The sequence below is a fragment of the Echinops telfairi genome, unplaced genomic scaffold (genome assembly GCF_000313985.2).
Source record: "Echinops telfairi isolate 266 unplaced genomic scaffold, ASM31398v2 ScPeMD7_4225;HRSCAF=4972, whole genome shotgun sequence".
Lineage (NCBI taxonomy): Eukaryota > Metazoa > Chordata > Mammalia > Afrosoricida > Tenrecidae > Echinops > Echinops telfairi.
This window is the reverse complement of record NW_022108124.1, coordinates 7,484,963-7,495,530: the sequence shown is the minus strand read 5'-3', so window position 1 is coordinate 7,495,530 and position 10,568 is coordinate 7,484,963. Positions and strand designations below refer to the sequence as shown.

General features: G+C 41.4%; 1 non-coding gene across 1 annotated transcript; it reads left to right on the top strand.

The window, feature by feature from the left end:
* The first annotated feature begins 4,385 nt into the window (after positions 1–4,385).
* LOC115871291 lies at positions 4,386–4,510 on the top strand. Its single transcript, XR_004047217.1, has one exon. It is a non-coding gene; the product is annotated as a small nucleolar RNA SNORA32 (small nucleolar RNA).
* Positions 4,511–10,568: the final 6,058 nt, after the last annotated feature.

Here is a 10,568-nt window from a genome sequence, read left to right as displayed (position 1 = left end):
TGGCTAGTGGTTTGGAACTGCAGACTGGGGATCACAGTCCAATGTCTCATCTCTACACTGTGGACGCCATTACAAGATGGCGCCGGACCGCGCCCGCATCGTCAGAGCTAAGCTGTAAACAAGCTTGTTGCGCATGCGCTGCCAGCCGCTCGCTACGCATTATCAAATTGCACCAATCCTGGTAGGACACGTCACCAAGCAGGGTATTTATACCCGGGGTTTTAGGAGCTTGGGGTCTTCCGCAGCTGACTTCGGGCTCAGAAGCAGCGACAATAAACTTCGCAGATTGCATCTACCAGAAGGGTCCTGACCATTCTTGTCTCGGTCCGTGCTGCGCCGTATCATCCGCGCGCCACACTACACCACCAAACTCACTACCATCAAGTCAGTACTGCCTCAGAATGACCCTGTAGGACAGAGAAAAACTGCCCTTGTGAGTTCCCGAGACTGTAACTGTTTACCAGAGTAGAAACCCCAGTCTTCCTCCCACGGAGCAGCTGGTAGTTTTAAACTGTAGACCTTGAGGATCACAGCCCCGTGCATAATCACTACAGCCCAGTGCCTAATGACTACCCCACCAGTTAGATAAATAGATGGATGGATAGATACATAGATAGATATACATACATATGTATGACACACATATATGTATGTGTGTTTATATAGATAGACACATATACCTCTATTAATTATGTATTATTAACTATTGCATAATTTATTTCCTATTTATATTATCTTGATTATTTTTATATAAAAATGTGGATTAACAGTAATATAATATATATTCTCATATAATCAATTATATTGATAATGATGTATATACAGATTAGCCACGTCACTGAACTAGTTCCTCCACAAAAGCACGAGTGTGCAGCTAATTGGATATCGATGTGAAGTGAACACCAGAGGTGTGATTTCTGATCTCCTGCTCCCGGGCTGATCTGGGAGAAATTCTTCAGCTCTCTGAGCTTCACTTTACTCCTTTGTAAAATAAGGGGCCTAAGTTACATGATTTTTAAGTGTCCATGTAGCTTTAATTTTGTGTGAGTTACAAAATCTCTGTCCATTTCCTTAGCTGAAAAAAATCATAAAAATAAATGGCAACTTCTCACCTTATCTTCAATGGAGAAGTTTGTGTTGAAGGCATTATTTGAGACTGAGTGTGAAGACGAACTCTCTGAACCAAACTCTGGAGACTCTGGCTGTACTATAAGTACTGTGTCAAGTACAAAAGATGCAGAGCTGTCTAAGAATTCACAATCCAGTAAAGGGACAGAAATATAACCCTCAAAAATGGTAACATTGTAGAAGATAGGCAACAAGAAAGGCGAGCAGTACAGGAGAAGTTCAGGGAAGACTGGGAGAATCAGCTAGGCTTCCCAGCGTAAAGTTATAAAGGAGGAATAAGAGTTTGCTAGAAAAGACAGGTATCCTTCTTCCAGCCAATGGATAAACAGCATTGCAGAGAAAGAGGATTGTAGGCTCCTGGTACTTTCAGCAATTCTGGAGCTTAAAGTGCGTTGGAGGCTGAAGCGTGGAAAGGACCGCGCCTAAGGATGGCCATTTCATTGGGAGAGGTTTGGCCCTTCTCCTGTAGCCCCAGGTGACGACTGCAGAGTTTTAAGAAGAATGACACCATTTTGTTTTAGAAAGGTCATTTCAGAAACATTTATTCTAGCAGCTACATGTAGAACTAATTAGAGGCTGGCAGCTAAGCTAAGAGTGTATCGCAGTCAGTCATCTGGGCCAGGGATGATGAGGGCTGGACCCGGCGAGGAGCCGATGAAGAGTGTAGATTTTAGAAATGCTTTGCTGTTAAATCCACTGGACACTCTTTTCTCCTTAACTGACTTGACCGCTCAGCAGTATTTAGCACTAATGAGCTCACCATCCCTTTTAAAAGCCTTTTTCCCTTGGACATCTATAAAACTGATGTTCTTCCTACTCTCTCTCTCTCTGTCTCTCTCTCTCTCTCATCTTAACTTTCCTTGCCCAGCCCTAAGGTTTAGTATTTTCTGGGGTCTGTCTTTGACCATTTTCCTTTCCCACACTTCTGACTCCCCATTTATTCCATTTCCTTTTTACACTTCAAATGACAATTATTTCCAAATCCGCGTCACCTCCACCTCTAGTCCCTGTCCTGCAGCTCAGACTTTTATACCTGAGACCCACCAGACATCCGGGAGCTCTGTGCAAACAAGGTCAAAGTGTGACTTGCACAAATTAGTGATTTTGCATGGGCATGAATCCGAAGATGTGTATGCGCGAGTATGTGTGTGTGCATTTGTTTACAGGAGCAAAATGCCTGAAAACATTCATAAATTAGCTGAGAGTTTATGAGGGGAGCAGACTTTTACTTTTTTAATTTACTTGTAAATATTTGTCTGAAATTTTTAGAGTGAACATGAATTGCTCTTGTGAGTTGAAAAAAACAACCCCTAAGGAACTACAAAGCAAGATTTGGGGGGCATTGCAAATCCTTCCTCATTTGTTCTGCTTCCTCCTGGCTCTGCCTTTTTCAGGCCTTTCCTCTTTTAAAACCTTAAAAGATCACTTCCTCTTTAAAAGCCTCACAGGACCAAGTTCAGACTTCTCAATAGGGCCCTCAGCCCCTGCACACTGTGGTCACCAGTTTTAGTGCCTACTGCACATCCTTCCCCTCTTGCAGACACACTGAGTGCTTCGCCCTACACACAGTGTGCCCTTCACAGAACAATGCCTTTGTCTCGTGGCTTCTGTCTGCAATCCTGTTCCTCACTTCCTTTCCCCGGAAAATCTCCTTTAAATCTATCTCAGGGACATTCCCCCGACTCTTTCAAACAGTTACCACGGTCCCTACTTTGATATAACTCCCTCTTAGCATCTTTCACGATGAATTGTCATGCATAGATGTTCCTAGCTCCACACAGCTGAGGGTTCCACAAGCATAACAATCCAGCCCTTGCAAGTCCAGCTCTCCTCCACACATGGTGCTTTGCCTGCCTCATAGCAAATGCTCAATTAATGTTTATTAAATAAATGAGAGAATTAATGAGTAGTTATTCTTGGGAGATTGGGGGCAGGTTAATTTTGTTTCCTCTGCCTCCCTTCTCTTTCTGCCCATATCCCATTTCCAGGCCTGCACTCCATCCACTCCGGCACCTCGGCAAGGCTCCTTCCAGCAAAGTGTCAGCTTGTCCCCACTGATGCCTCTGCTGAGGTATTTGAAGACACTCTCCTTAAGAAACTTGCCAGCTATTTGCCCTCTGACACTACTCACTAAATAGTCCATTCCTTTTTTCTCTCTTTTTTTCCATGATAGTACTTTAAGTAAAATGAGTTTCATTTCTTTTCCACAAAAAAACATCTTGGATTCAGCATATCCAATGGTTATCGACACATCCATCAGTGAGAGAATAGTGATCTCAAAGGAATTGTCACGATGGAATTTGAGTTACAAAGCAGGGGAAATTCTTTATATATTCTATGTTTGAGAAAATGATTTAGTACTCCTCCTTTTCAAGTACATGAAGGTAACAGAGTTTCATCCACAATCAAAAATACTGTAACTGATTCCGATGCTAGTACCTCCATACAGGTTATGGTTGCGTGCACCGGAATGCTCCCAATCCACAGGGGAAATCAAAAAGCAGTGGGGTGGTTTCTCATACTGATACCACTGTGAGTTTTACCTCGTCTCCATTAACACATTGAGTTTCTCCCACAGAACAGATATCAGAACGTACTGTGAATGAGAAAACAATAGTGGCAGAGATGTTAGTGTAGACTTTGAGTTGCAAATATGTAAAGTCACCTGTACATCCTATCTCCCCCCCAATTTAATGTAACTTCTCCAGGAATATAGGATTAACTACTTTTTTTATGGGGTTTTTTTTTTTCACATATAATTCACATAGAGAATTCAATAGTTCAACTCTTTATTTTCTTATTTTAAAAAAATTGATGCTCTTCAGAATTATCCACCACGAAGTTGTAAGAATTTAATGGGACAGTATCGGTCAAGCAACCAGTAAAGAATTTGAGTCCCAACAGCAAACTCAGCAGGGCCTCTATTCCCCTTCATTCTTCCCACTCTTCTTCTCCTTTTAGCTCCTGAAAATAAGAAAAACCTAGCCATTTTCTAAGGGACTGGTCACAAAGATGGTGGTTGTTGGTATCCATGGAGACTCCTGTGTGTAGATAAGAACTGTTCTGTAAGATTTTCAAGGTGGTAACTGTTCAGAGGCAGATCACCAAGCCTGTCACTGCAGACATATCTGCTCATCTTCCAACTAGTGGTCAAGTGCTGGTCCGTCTGTGTCACACAAGCACTCCTTAATGAAGGCAATAGTAAGCAGTAGTTGAGCCAGTAAGGACAAAATGTTCTGAGCAAGGACCTTGCTTGGTGGTCATTAACAAGGCTATTAGAACACAGTTTCTGATTTGCTGTGGACATGACCACAAAAAATTTCCCAGGAGGTTTTTGTCTGTTTTTGCTACCTGGATAGCATACAGTCAATTGGGGACATCAATTGCTGGGATCTATACTAATAGAAATATTAAAGCTGCACATATTTTAACAGGATCTATCATTATAGTCAACCAAAGTTTGGTTTTGTGCTACTTAAAATAAAAAGAACCTTGCTTGGACCCATAAACAACTCTACCCTCTGGTCACCTCTATTACAGTTCCTCACCTACACCCGTCCTTCTCCCCCTCCAAAGCCCTTTCTCTCGTCCATCTTCTCAATCTGGCTCAACTGACCAGTTCTTTGAGGGTCACCACCTCTTTAATCAGATCTGATGCTCCAGGGAGAATCAGCGACATATTTTGTGCTCCCACATGACCTTGTACCCATCTGACTACCTCACTATATCTGGAGTATCTGACTATACTCCAGGTTCCATTCCTGAGCCTCGTTCCCTCCACTAGAAGAAAATTTCTTCCAAAGTGGCATTTTCCATAATGTGTAAGAGATTCTGCTCTGGAAGATGACCCAGCACTTACATCCAAAGCTAAAGTGTAAGTAAACAAAACTAATTACAACACAATTTTAATCCAAAAGTAGCATTTGGAGCAATAAAGGGGATTTTATTGCATTGTTTCAGCCCACAGAGTTGATAGATAGACACCATATCATGAGGCAATGTGGTGGGATTTCTTGAATCTTCTCTCTATATTGGAATTTCATTTCTACCTTAGATAAATCTCACCCCCTGGGGGGATTTTCAGAATATCAGGACAATTAATGAAAAAGAAAGCCCTGATAAAAACAATTAACAGCTCAAATGATATCCAGAGACAGTTATGTAAGGATAAAGATGTAAAATCCAACTGGTATACCACTCTGGGCTTGTGCTGTGTCAAGGTGTTTGTAGAGGATGTAATTATTGTTCTCTAGGGCACTTTCTGAGAAACATTTCAAAAAATGGCATTTAACGTGACAGTATAGTAGATTAAAGGGGGGAAAGTAACCAGATTTACACAGACATCATCAAAAAGGAGATGCAGGCATGCTGAGACAGGAGCTAACTCCTTCAAGTATGGCTGATGCCCATTCTCTGACCTGCAGCTTGTAAGTTTAAGGGAACAGGTAGCCAGTAAGTACCTTCAGAAAGACAATGGCAGGATACTGTGATAAAACTATGCAGAGATTTCATGACATTTCGTCACTCAAGATAAAGACTCCAGCTGGCAAAAGCAAGCGTTAACCAGAAGATAGGGACTTTCCCCTGAATATAAACTGCACTTTCTGGATACAGTTTTTCTTACTGTATGCTGTCCTTCATATGACCTACATGTTCAAACTTAACAACAATTGTCAGGATGGCGCAGGGCCAGGCAATGTTTCATTCTCTTGTACATAGTCGTTAAAGTAGAACCACTGAGACAGTACCTAACCAAAGAAACACTGGGTGCACCTAATCTTTAACAGCAAGCCCAATTTTCTGAATGTCACATTGCCTCCTAAATATTAAGGAAATATTTTTAATGTATAACCTACTTTCCTAGAGAGTAATTTGATCATACAACATCAGAGGCCTTAAAAATGTGCCTGTCTTTGACCCACAAATTTATCATCCCAGGGTTTACCCTAAAAAGATTAGAGCTATGTGCATATGTGTGTGTGTATAAAGATAATCACTGCAGTAAAAAAGAGTTAATTTCTAAATGATCCATCCACTACAAAAACTTAAATAATGGTAGTCAGTTCCCATATTATAACATCTAAATTTGGGTTACGGAAATATATTTACTAAAAAAGAGAGAAATTCATAGTATAGTATATCAGAAAAGAAGATGCCAAAGCAATAATAATAGAATGATCTCACTCTTGTGAGAAAATAATGCGGTAGAGGTCTTATTTCATAATTCAGAGACTGGTCAGCTAAAATTAAAGTTAAAACTTCTTAAAGTGCTAATACAATGGCAAAAAGGGAATGTATACATAGCTTAATTTTTTTTTTTGCTTTAACCAAAATATGCAAATATGTAGGGTCTCCTACCATTCATTTGATATAGGGACCAAAATATTTTTCTTTTTTCTTTCTTACTTGCTTTTTTCTTTCTCTTTCTTTTCTTTTCTTTCTCTCTCTCTTTTTTTTTTTTGCATAAATTTCATTTTACAGTTCTGCAACCACTGTCTTCATGTGCTCACCTGTCAAACACTTTATTTCAAGTCAAAGGCAAAATCCTGGAGACTTCCAAGGAGATGGCAACTAAGTAACACATACCAGAGTAATTCCACAGAAAAAAGCACAGGACAGTTACTAAGAGGAAATTACACACTGCCGGGTCACAGAAAGAACATCATAAAGATAAGTAGGCACTGATCCACTACATTTTGAGGGGCTGGGGGCTTTTGGCTTACCACAGTGGAGGCCGGCTAGGGTGTGACCTTAGCCCCGGCACTGTGTCGGCTAGAGCAGAGATCATTTTGAGCCGGTGCAGGGGCTTTATCTCAACACAGCCACAGCTGGCTGCCACCTCAGGACAGGGATGAAACACCTCCAGCCCCACAGTCAGGGATAGCAGCTCAGCCATATGGTTACTTTGGTTTTCCTCTCTTCTATCTGTCCCCCCACCGACTCAGCTGGCTTAGTTGTTGTTGTTTTCTTTTTCTTTCTTTTCTTTTTATCTTCCCATTTCTCTCACATGCCACAGCCCACCTCCTGACCACTCCCCTTATTCTAAGGCAGTTATGCCTGCCTTCCACCCAACTGGGAGAGCTCCATCCTCTACAGCATAACCCAAGGTTGGGTAAAGTCCGCCCACCCTGAACTAGGGGATATCCCACCCAACTTCTTTCTGGGGAAATCCCACCCTGTGCAGTGCTTAACAGGAGGCTAGGGAAATGCAGCCCACTTTCTTCAGGGGAAATCTTGCCTGCATGGCTGGGGGGGCTCCTATCCATCCTCTGGGGTTCCACATGACTGAGGGAACTTTCTCCTACCTGCCATCGTGTCTCACATGGCCTACAGCAGCTCAACCAACACTCAACAACATTCCACACTGCTGTGGGAACGTCTACCCAAACTCCACAGTGATCTACCTGAGCAGGTCAATTCTGCCCACCATTTGTGGTACTCTACACCAAAGCAGGCAACCAATCAGCCTTCTGTGGCACTTTCATTGCAGGGGATACCCCCACATGCCCTCTGCAGCTCCCCTAGCTGCCGTGGGACACACCATCATGGCTCCTTGTGAGATCACCCTCTACAGCACCATCCTTGTGGGTCCACAACAACTAAACCAACATCCCCTGATAAGGCCAACCACCTGCTCTGCAAATAACAGAATACTGGTTGACTAAGGAAAGAGTGAAGCCACAGGAGGATAAAGTGGTAGGTCAATTCCATAGTGAAATTAGCTGCAGGCAGTTCGAAGAAGCATTCCTATGAGTCTCCCAGAGAGAGCACAGTGCTCTTCAACTCCCTGGAAAATGGCACCTGCCTCCTATAAAACAATGCAATGCAAATAACAATCCGCCCCAACAACCTGAACAACAAAAAAAGAAGAAACAAAAGTCAATGGCAGAAGATGTCCTGAGCATTAGGACGTGTATAGAAGAAGCAGATATTGATCTGCCACAGAAAGAAATTTTCAGAATGTTGCTTGGACTAATACAGGATGAGAGGGAAACAATACAAAAAAAAAGGATGAAATGATAGAGGAGATAAAATCCATACACCAAAGGGAAATACAAGAGCATAGGGCCGAGATAACAAATACCAGTAGCATCCTCACGGACTTCACCAATCAACGAGAGGACGCAGAGAACCATACCAGTGACCTAGAGGACAGCCTAGCAGATTTTACCAAATGTGAACAAAAACCTAATACGATCATCAAAGAACCTGAAGAAAATCTAAGAGCTATGTCTGATACAATGAAGCAGAGAAACATCAGAATAATTGAATTATCTAAGGAAGACACAGCAAAGAAGTCATCTGCAATAATAGTGAGAGAATACTTGGAGGTAAATTTCCCCAGCTTAACGAATGAAAATCAGGCACCCATTCAGGAGGCTGAAAGAACACCAGCTACACTGAATCCCAAGAAGACGTCACCAAGGTACATAATAGTTAAACTATCCAACTTTGAGGAAAATCATGAGAGCAGATAGGGAAAAACAAGCAATCAAATGTCAAGGTTCCAAAATTAGAATATGCTCAGACCTATAAGGGACACTAAGTAGAAGAGGAGAGAGTGGAGTAACATATTCCAAAAATTGAAAGAAAATCACACAAACCCAAGAATACACTACCCAGCCAAATTATCTATCAAAATAGATGGAGAAGTAAGAGTCTTTCCATACAAGGGAAAACTCAAAGAATACATTAGAAGAAACCCAGCCCTACAAAAGATCCTTGCTGACCCAGTGTAGGCAGAAGAACAGCACTCACCAAGCATAAATAAGAGACTGCCACATAGAGCAACCCCACTCAGAGAGCAACAAAGAGAAAGCAGCCCCCAAGATAGCACTGGTTTAAGGGTGGAAAGAAATCAAGAATGAACCCCAGACACACACATGCACAACACACTGATAGGAAAGGAAGGTAGGAAAACACACAACACAAAAGGTATGAGATGATATTACAGAGTCCACAGATGGAGAAAATAGCCCTGAATATCAATGGACTGAACTTGGGCATTAAAAGACTGAGTGAGGGCAGCAGATTGGCTTCGAAAACACAGCCCATCAATCTGCTGTCTACAGAAGACATATCTCAAGACTACAGACAAAAATAGGCTGAGAATCATAGGCTGGAAAAAGGCATACCAAGGAAACAGCAATTGAAAAAAGCTGGGGTTGCAATCCTAATCTCAGATAAAATTGACCTCAAAGTGAAAACCATAAAAAGAGATAAGGAAGAACACTACATAATGCTCCAGGGAATGGTAGACAAAGAACCACTAAGCTTTTAAACATATTCCCTGAAAGAGAGACCCAATGAATACATCAACCAAACACTCCAAAAGATGAAAAAATAAATCACAGCCTCAACAATTATAGTAGGTGACTTCAATACACCGCTCTGTGAGAAAGATAGATCACAGGGAAAGAAACTCAACAACACTACAATCAGACAATTTGACCTGATATTTGCAGAGCTTTTCATCCAAATACCAAAAAAAAATCACATTCTTTTCAAGACCACATGGCACATATTCAAAGATAGACCAAATACTGGGGTATAAGGTGAATCTGCATAAATTTAAGCACATTGATATCATACAGACCTCTCTCTCTGACCACTGTGCCACAGGGCTAGAAATCAACAAAAGGAAGACGAAGAAAATAAGGGCATATGATTGGAGGGTGAATAACTCTATTGCAAAAGGGGCGTGTACAGGCCCAGATCAGAGATGAAATTAGGAAATTTCTAGAAACCAAAGAGAATGAGAACACAACATACCAAAACTTATGGGACACAGCAAAGGCTGTCATCAGAGGAAGTTTCATAGCAATACATGCACACATGAAAAAGAAAGAGACTTTTTTTTTTTAATCATTTTATTAGGGGCTTATACAACTCTTATCACAATCCATACACACATCAATTGTGCAAAGCGCATCTGTACATTCATTGCCCTCATCATTCTCAAAACATTTCCTCTCCACTCAAGCCTCCGGCATTAGGTCCTCATTTTTCCCCTTCTTCCCCACTCTCCCCCTCTGAAAGAGAGGCTTATGATTGATATGCTAGCACAAGATTTACAGCAACTAGAGCAGACTCAACAGGACAATCCTACTAATAGCAAAAGAAAAGAAATAATAAAAATCAGGGCTGAGATTCAGGAGAGGGAAATTAAGAAAACTGGAAAAAATGACTGTTGCTAAAAGTTGGTTCTTTGAAAGGATAAACAGAATCCACAACCACTGGCAAGCCTAACCAAAGAAAGGAGGGAAGAAATTTCAATAGCAAGGATGAGGGATGAGGGAGACCTGACAACAGATCTTAATGAAATAAAAAGGATAATTATACAGAACTATGAAGGACTGTACTCCAATTAATTCAATAATTGGAAGACATGGACAAATTCTTGGAAAAACAATCCCTCCCTAGACTATCCCCAATGTACT